Source organism: Rhinoderma darwinii, chromosome 2, assembly GCF_050947455.1.
Source record: "Rhinoderma darwinii isolate aRhiDar2 chromosome 2, aRhiDar2.hap1, whole genome shotgun sequence".
Classification (NCBI taxonomy): Eukaryota; Metazoa; Chordata; class Amphibia; order Anura; family Rhinodermatidae; genus Rhinoderma; species Rhinoderma darwinii.
In genome coordinates this window covers 458993622-459003549 of record NC_134688.1, presented here as the reverse complement: position 1 = coordinate 459003549, position 9928 = coordinate 458993622, and positions in this window count along the sequence as shown.

Genomic DNA, 9928 nt, shown 5'->3' with positions numbered 1-9928 from the left:
CAGTATTCCAGTCAAATGTGGGATTATGCAACTGCAACCAGGGAAGGCCTAAAACCAAATCGGACGATAATCCCTGCATCAACAGTACAGAGCACTTCTCCAAATGCATGGAGCCAACAAGGAGTTCAAAAACAGGGGTATGCTGTGTAAAATAACCATTAGCAAGAGGAATGGAGTCGATACCCACTACCGGGACAGGTTTAGGCAAATCAATCAAAGGCATAGCTAGAGACATAGCAAATTCCACAGACATGATATTAGCAGACGACCCTGAATCCACAAAGGCACTGCCGGTAGCAGACCTACCACCAAAAGAGACCTGAAAGGGAAGCAAGATTTTATTACGTTTCATATTTACGGGAAATACCTGTGCGCCCAAGTGACCTCCCCGATGATCACTTAGGCGCGGAAGTTTTCAGGCTGCTTATTCTTACGCCTAGGACAGGTGTTCACTTGATGCTTGTCATCCCCACAATAGAAGCAGAGACCATTCTTCCTGCGGAACTCTCTACGTTGTTGGGGGGACACGGAGGCCCCGAGTTGCATGGGTACCTCCGAGTCTTCCGTGGAAGAACGAAGCAACGGAACCTCGGGAGGCATCATGGGGGAGTCAGAGGAGAAAACACATAAACGTTCACGTTGTCGTTCCCTGAGACGTCGGTCAAGTCGTACCGCTAAAGCCATAACCTGGTCTAGGGAGTCAGAAGAGGGATAGCTAACTAGCAGGTCTTTCAGGGCATTCGACAGACCCAACCTAAACTGGCACCTTAAGGCAGGGTCATTCCACCGAGAAGCTACGCACCACTTCCTAAAGTCAGAGCAATACTCCTCCACAGGTCTCTTACCCTGACGTAAGGTCACCAGCTGACTCTCGGCAAAAGCAGTCCTGTCAGTCTCGTCATAAATGAGTCCGAGAGCAGAAAAGAAAAGATCAACGGAGGAAAGTTCAGGGGCGTCAGGAGCCAAGGAGAAGGCCCACTCTTGGGGCCCTTCCTGGAGCCGGGACATAATTATACCCACCCGCTGGCTCTCAGAACCTGAGGAGTGGGGCTTTAGACGAAAATAGAGCCTACAACTCTCCCGAAAGGAGAGAAAAGTCTTCCGGTCCCCTGAAAACCGGTCAGGCAACTTGAGGTGGGGTTCAAGAGGTGAGGGGCACTACCATGGTAGCATCAGGCTGGTTGACCCTCTGAGCCAGGGCCTGGACCTGTAGGGAGAGACCCTGCATTTGCTGAACCAGGGTCTCAAGGGGGTCCATAGTGGTGTGAGGGACCAGGGTAGAGTAGGTATATGGCTTGTGAATATGTAATGACAGGGATAGGGAAACAGACAAGTGAGCCCTAATCTACCCGCCACTCAGTCCCTGCCTACTTGCAACGACCCGCCCTAGGCGACGGGGTACAACTGGGCGATGGTCCCTACACTCAGTAAGTGCACGACAGACAACAAGACAAGGAAACACAGAACAAAGGGAAACGGGGCAGTTGCCCACGGCAACACTGTGAGCAACAAGAGAAGTAAACGAGCCGAGTCAAACCAGGAGAGTATGAGGTGCCAAACGCAGAGCAGGAGAGTAGTGAACAAGCCGAGTCAAACCAGGAGTGTACGAGGTACCAAACGCAGAGCAGAAGAGTAGTCAGTAAGCCAGGGTCATATGAAGCAGGGTCAAATAGTACAGAAGCTGCAGCAGGGCCAGGAAACCAACAGAGAAGATTCACAAGCAAGGAGGAACAGGAAAGGCAGGTATAAATAGACAGAGGGCGGGAGCTAGCTCCGTCTGGCCAGACTGTGATAGGCTCTCCCACTCCTAAGCCTGCCATCCTGAGTGGTGGAAGATGGAGTCAGTCTCACAGACATAGAAGCAGGTGCAGACTGATTACCTATGGGCGTGGATACAGAAGCTGTGCCTGGCAGATCCTTAACACATTGGTTCTTATTGTATTTGTGTCCTATAGGCGCAGGTACAATTATAGTGCAGGAGGGGGTGGCGCTGGCGCCCCCCTCTAAGTTGAGCCCGGGGCGCATGCCCCGCCTGCCCCCCCCCCTAGCTACGCCCCTGGACGTGTGGATTGAAGGCATGCTGGGATTTATCACACAGCTGAGTTTCCTAAGTTTGGCAAAAAAAAATCATGAACTGTGGTCAAATAGGCGATCATCTATCTGGGAAATCATCTAGAGTGCCAAGACCAGCATGAGTAATGTAAAAACAGTCAGCCAATCAAAAGAACCCCAGGTACTTGTGCTGCCTAGATTATATATATACACTACCGTTCGAAAGTTTGGGGTCACCCAGACAATTTTGTGTTTTCCATGAAAACTCACACTTATATTTATCAAATAAGTTGCAAAATGACTAGAAAATATAGTCAAGATATTGACAAGGTTAGAAATAATGATTTTTATTTGAAATAATAATTTTCTCCTTCAAACTTTGCTTTGGTCTTGGAATGCTCCATTTGCAGCAGTTACAGCATTGCAGACCTTTGGCGTTCTACCTGTTAATTTGCTGAGGTAATCGGGAGAAATTTCACCCCATGCTTCCAGAAGCCCCTCCCACAAGTTGGATTGGCTTGATGGGCACTTCTTGCGTACAATACGGTCAAGCTGCTCCCACAACAGCTCTATGGGGTTGAGATCTGGTGACTGCGCTGGCCACTCCATTACAGATAGAATACCAGTTGCCTGCTTCTTCCCTAAATAGTTCTTGCATAATTTGGAGGTGTGCTTTGGGTCATTGTCCTGTTGTAGGATGAAATTGGCTCCAATCAAGCGCTGTCCACAGGGTATGGCATGGTGTTGCAAAATGGAGTGATAGCCTTCCTTATTCAAAATCCCTTTTACCTTGTACAAATCTCCCACTTTACCAGCACCAAAGCAACCCCAGAACATCACATTACCTCCACCATGCTTGACAGATGGCGTCAGGCACTCTTCCAGCATCTTTTTAGTTGTTCTGCGTCTCACAAATGTTCTTCTGTGTGATCCAAACACCTCAAATTTCGATTCGTCTGTCCATAACACTTTTTTCCAATCTTCCTCTGTCCAATGTCTGTGTGCTTTTGCCCATATTAATCTTTTCCTTTTATTAGCCAGTCTCATATATGGCTTTTTCTTTGCCACTCTGCCCTGAAGGCCAGCATCCCGGAGTCGCCTCTTCACTGTAGGCGTTGACACTGGCGTTTTGCGGGTACTATTTAATGAAGCTGCCAGTTGAGGACCTGTGAGGCGTCTATTTCTCAAACTAGAGACTCTAATGTACTTCTCTTGTTGCTCAGTTGTGCAGCGGGGCCTCCCACTTCTCTTTCTACTCTGGTTAGAGCCTGTTTGTGCTGTCCTCTGAAGGGAGTAGTACACACCGTTGTAGGAAATCTTCAGTTTCTTGGCAATTTCTCGCATGGAATAGCCTTCATTTCTAAGAACAAGAATAGACTGTCGAGTTTCACATGAAAGCTCTCTTTTTCTAGCCATTTTGAGAGTTTAATCGAACCCACAAATGTAATGCTCCAGATTCTCAGCTAGCTCAAAGGTAGGTCAGTTTTATAGCTCCTCTAAACAGCAAAACTGTTTACAGCAGTGCTAACATAATTGCACAAGGGTTTTCAAGTGTTTTCTAATCATCCATTAGCCTTCTAAAACAGTTAGCAAACACAATGTACCATTAGAACACTGGAGTGATGGTTGCTGGAAATGGGCCTCTATACACCTATGCAGATATTGCATTAAAAAAACAGACGTTTGCAGCTAGAATAGTAATTTAGCACATTAACAATGTATAGAGTGTATTTCTGATTAATTTAATGTTATCTTCATTGAAAAAAACTGTGCTTTTCTTTCAAAAATAAGGAAATTTCCAAGTGACCTTAAACTTTTGAATGGTAGTGTATATATATATATATATATATATATATATATGTATATATATATATATGTACACATATATATATATAGCTGAAATCTGCTTACCGAAATTTTCATTTCCTGGAGTCCGGAGGCAGCACACAAATGAGAGGTTATCTCCCTAGGTGTAATTAGAAGAGAACAGGTTAACAAGCAATAACCAATTAACTAGTAATGCAAGGACCTCCTTTATAAGGCCCAGAGAAACCCCACCTCCTTGTATGGTATGTAGCCGTTAAAATAATTAATCAGTCCTACGGACTCCAGGAAATTAAAATTTCGGTAAGCAAATTTCAGCTTTCCTGATCGTCCGTCGGCAGCACACAAATGAGATTTGTAAAGCAATGTTTATAGGGTGGGAGATCCAGTCGCTTTATTAAACCCCTTAAGGACGCAGCCTTGTTTTGGCCTTAAAGGGAATGTGTCGCATTTTTTTTGTTACAGTTAGTGTAACATTGTTATAATTTTTTTAATTTTTTCACAAGTCAGGAAATATTATAAATTAGATTCTAATTTATAACATTTCCCTGTGCTGGTCACTAGAGGGAGCAATTCCCAAAATTGCAGCATTGGCATGTGGTAAAGCATTGCTTTATGCTGCTAATTTGATGTAAACACACTCGCTCTAGTGAGCTCACAGAATCCCCCCTCCCTTATCCTGGCTAGTGCCAGGAGAAAGGAGGGGATTGAATGTTCAAACCTCCTACATTGTGTGCCGCCATTTTTTGAACGAATACACAGTGTAGTAGGTTTACATACAGTGGTAATCGCACACTAAAACACGAACATACACAGACATAACTTACCTGCTCCTTCCGCCGCCGCTCCCTCCGGTCCGTCCGCTCCGTCTGCTCCCTCCGCTCCTAGTGCTTGCTTCAGAACACATGTCCGGAAGCCGCAACCGGCAGTAGTCATCTTACTGTCCTGCTGCGGCTTCCGCTCCACAAGAAAATGGCGCCGGATGTCGCTCGGCCGAAGACCTTCCATTTGGACTGTGTGCATGCGCCGTTCCCACACAGACGGCGTACACCATAGTGAATGCGAACGTTTCCCGTTCGCAGTCTCTATGGGGATGTATGTGCCATATTCCATCTCTGTATGTGTCGTTAATCGACACATACAGAGATGAAAAAAAAAATGGCAGCCCCCATAGTGAAGAAAAAGTTAGAAAAAAAAAAAACTAAAAGACAAACACACAAATAAATAAAACATTTTTTAATAAAACACTAAAAGCAAATTGATCTAAAAAATATATTTTTTTCGTGACACCCTTCCTTTACGGCTCAGAGCCCATTTTTGAAATCTGACATATTTCACTACTTTATGTGGTAATAACGTCGGAATGCTTAAACCTATCCAAGCGATTCTGAGATTGTTTTCTCGTGACACTTTGAGCTTTATATTAGTGGTAAAATTTGTTCAATATAGTCAGTGTATATTTGTGAAAAATGTCAAAATTTAGAGAAAATTTTGAAAAAATAGAATTTTTCTGAATTTAAATGCATCGGCTTGTAAAACAGATGGTTATACCCCCCAAAATAGTTACTAGTTCACATTTCCCATATGTCTACTTTTAGATTGGCATCGTGTTTTGAACATTTTTTTTATTTTTCTTGGATGTTACAAGGCTTAGAACATAAACAGCAATTTCTCATATTTTTAAGAAAATTTCCAAAGCCTTTTTTTTAAGGTACCTGTTCAGTTCTGAAGTGGCTTTGAGGGGCCTATGTATTAGACACCCCCATAAAACACCACAACTAGACCTCTCAAAGTATTCAAAACAGCATTTAGAAAGTTTTTAAACCCTTTAGGAATTTCACAGGAATTAAAGCAAAGTGGAGGTGAAATTTTCAAATTTCATTTTTCTTGCTGAATTTCAATTTTATTCCATTTTTTCTGTAACACAGAAGGTTTTCCAAGAGAAACACTACTAAATATGTATAGTCCAGATTCTGCCGTTTTTAGAAATGTCCCACATGTGTCTCTAGTGCGCTCGTGGACTAAAACACAAGCCCTAGAAGCAAAGAAGCACCTAGTGCATTTTGGGGCCTCTTTTTTATTAGAATATATTTTAGGCAGCATGCCAGCTTTGAAGAGGTGTTGAGGTGCCAAAACAGTAGGAATCCCCCAAAAGTGACCCCATTTTGGAAACTACACCCCTCAAGGAATTAATGTATGGTTGTTGTTAACATTTTGACCCCACAGTTTTTTCACAGCACGTATTTAAATTGGGCTGTGAAATTTAAAAAATAAAAAAATTTCCAATAAGAAGAAATTTTTGATAAAATTTCTTATTTTCACAAGAAATAAAATACCCAATTTTGTTGCCCAATTTGTCCTGAGTGCAGCAATACCCCATTCATGGTGATAAACTGCCGTTTGGGCCCATGGGAGGGCTCAGAAGGAAAGGAGCGCTATGTGTTTGTTGGAGTCCAGATTTTGCTGGATTGGTTTTCGGGTGCCATGTCGCATTTGCAGAGCCCCAGAGATATCAAAGCAATGGAAACCCACCAGAAGTGACCCCATTTTGGAAACTACACCCCTCAAGGAATTGATTTATGGTTGTTGTTACCATTTTGACCGCACAGTTTTTTCACAGCACGTATTTGGATTGGGCTGTGAAATTTAAAAAATGTAATTTTTTCCAAATATCTTATTTTATCTTATCTTATCTTATTTTCACAAGAAACAAAATACCCCCTTTTGTTGCCCAATTTGTCCTAAGTGCGGCAATATCCCATTTGTGGTGATAAACTACCGTTTGGGCCCATGGGAGGGCTCAGAAGGAAAGGACCACCATTTGGCCTACTGGGGATTTTCTGGTGCTGTCATGTATGCAGAAGCCCCTGAGGTACCAGTACAGTTGAAACCCCTGAGAAGTGACCCCATTTTAAAAACGACACCCCTTAAGACATTCATCTAGAGGTGTAGTGAGCATTTTGACCCCACAGGTATTGTGTAAAAGGTAATGCGCAGCAGATGGTGCAGTGTGAATTTGCAATTTTCTATATATCTATGCCATTTCAGTGTCCAATATATTGTGCCCAGCATGTGCCACCAGAGATATACACCCCATAAACTGTAATGTGGGTTCTCCTGGATATGGCAATACCCTACATGTGGCTGTTATCAGCTGCCTGGGCACACAGCAGGGCTCAGAAGGGAAAGATGAGGGGGGATAAGTTGTGTGGAGTGCGTCAGGGTAGATTAAAAATCTAAGGGATGTATGGTCAATTTTAAAACACTTTCATACAGAGCCTTGGTTTTTCGGGACACGTGCCACATTGATATATTGTATCCTCCCTTATCCCTCTCTTATAGCAGACTTTGCACCTCTTTTGACTTTTTCCCTTCTTGCCAGTTTGGGGAACTTCTTCTGGAAAGTGTTGCCCTGGTATGATGCGTGTGGCCTCGCTTCCAGAAGTACTGGGTGCCCCCCCTTCTTGGTCCCTAAAGATTAGGTTCTTGATAATGATGTGCACGGCCAGCTTCTTATACCACACCGCATGGCGCTGTGGGGCTCGTCCTGGTACATGGGTACTGGTGTGACATCTCTCTTGTCCTTGTACTTGACACACAATATATTGCTGCTAGAATGTGCCTTGCTCTCACCCCTTATGAGTGTTTGCCCAAGCAGAGTCTTAGGGAGGCCTCTCAGATTTCTTCTAGCAGTGCCGCATGCCGCAGGACTTCTGGAAGCGAGGCACTAGAAGAGTGGGACACTGGTATAAAAATTATCCAGGTAGGAGTAGTAAGCCTGGTCCAGCAGTGGGTGCACCAAATCCCACACAATTTTTGCATTAACTCCCAGTAAGGGGGGGGGGGGCATTCTGGAGTTTGAATACTGGTGTCCTTCCCTTCATATATCCTAAATTTGTAGGTATACCCTGATGCACTCTCGCACAGCTTACACATCTTCACACCATACCTTGCCCTCTTACTCGGCAGGTACTGGCGGAATTGAAGCCTCCCTTTAAAATGTACCATCAATAGAAATACACTTCTCGGGGGTCTATGCTTAGAAAAACCAGGCACTGAAATAGTCTAATAGGGGTCTCCGTTTATACAAAACTGGGGCCATCTCAAGGTGGGCACGGCTCATTATCAGTATAATTTAAGAAGCAAAGTATTGCCTAAATTATTTTTTTAGGTTCCAGTTCAGTTCTGAAGTTGCTTTGAGGGGCCTATATATTAGACACCTATGAAACATCCCATTTTAGAACCTGGACCCCTGAAAGTATTCACAACAGGAGGGGCGTGGCCAACTGCCGACAGGACCGGTCGCATGATTTAGGAGCTCCGCTCTCGGCCCCGATTTCCCTGCATTTATCCTGCTGACATACCGCTAAAATTACTCACAGAGCCAGAAGACGACCTCGCCGACGTAGAGAGGATAAAATGAACCGCACACGGCAATCCATGGCTGCAGAGAAGTTGAAGGAGTTTGCCCGCGCTGCTCCTCAAGATGGCGCCGACGCTTCTTCCTCCTTGCCGCCTCCCCCACCAGAGAGTGCACAACAAGAAGTCCCGCCTGCTCCTGAGCCTGAACTTACGCTGGCACAGGTATCAACCAGACTCCTGGATGCCATACAGCTCTCCACCTCTTCCCTGACAGGAAAGATCGCTGAAGTGAAGTCGGATGTGGGCCTCCTCAGGCAGGACCTGCAGAACTTAAGGGACCGGGTGAGGGAGACGGAGGAACGCATATCTGGGCTAGAAGATAAAGTGGCGGCACAGACAGGGAAGCTGGCACAGCTAGACAGAGTGGCTACTCAATGGCTACAGCGAGCAGACGACCTGGAAAATCGTCTGAGACGCAATAATATACGGATCCTTGGGCTCCCAGAGCGCTGTGAAGACAGAGACCCCTGCTCCTTGACCTGCCTAAGTAGAGTCGTGTGTTAATGAACCTTCCCTTACCCATCCTATCCCTCCACCCCCACCTTTAGGAAAGACACGTGACACCGAGGTTGGATGTGAAATGGCCACATCAGCCGTTTATTAATTTCACAGTTTTATAAAAACAATTTAAATCCGAAACATTCGGATAACTAGTTAGGAATCCACCAGAGAATTCCTCCTAATAATTCACATGACCCAACATGGGTCAGAATCGTAAATAACAATTTTAACGTTAACATTAACCCGAGCAGAGGAAGTCCTTGAAGCCCTTTCAGATATTCCTTTTTTAAGAACACACCGAGTTAGCCATCTGCAAACCACCAATTACCTCCAGCCGTAAACCAGCTCGGAAGTACCGTTCACCTCTGCAGATGGCTCCAACCACTAGAAGTCCACTTCAAAGGGATAACACCCGATGAAGCCCTCAAGTGATATACCGACCACTAGAAGTCCACTTCAAAGGGATAACACCCGATGAAGCCTTCAAGTGATATACCTTCCACCAGAAGACCACTTCAAAGGGATAACACCCGATGAAGTCTTCAACCATGTACCTTTTTTGGGGGACGCATACCCCCGATGCGACCCCCCCACCATTTTGTACTGACTGGCCTCAAGGACTCCCCCCGCCAGCTGCCATGACAACAGAACCTACTCCGGAAAATGGAAAAAATATGTTAAATAAGCACACAAATAAAACACAACACTCATAGACGGACGTACATAAAGACCCACAGGGGTAACAAACCAAGGGCGGGAGGGTGGGAGCTTGTCTTTCCCTGTGTTACTCCTCCCGCTGCTTCCGGCTCAATGCCGAAAACAGCGGGAAGCTCAGCCACGGCCCCCTGACTCCTCCTTGTCCCTCCTCCAACTCCCTCCAACTCTCCCTCCAACTCTCCCTCACCTATTAACCCTTTTCCTACCAGGGCGGTCATGGAGGCTTCCCCTTAAGCCCTGCAGGCTGCGTCCAGCCTCTTCTTGACCTGCCTAAGTAGAGTCGTGTGTTAATGAACCTTCCCTTACCCATCCTATCCCTCCACCCCCACCTTTAGGAAAGACACGTGACACCGAGGTTGGATGTGAAATGGCCACAGCAGCCGTTTATTAATTTCACAGTTTTATAAAAACA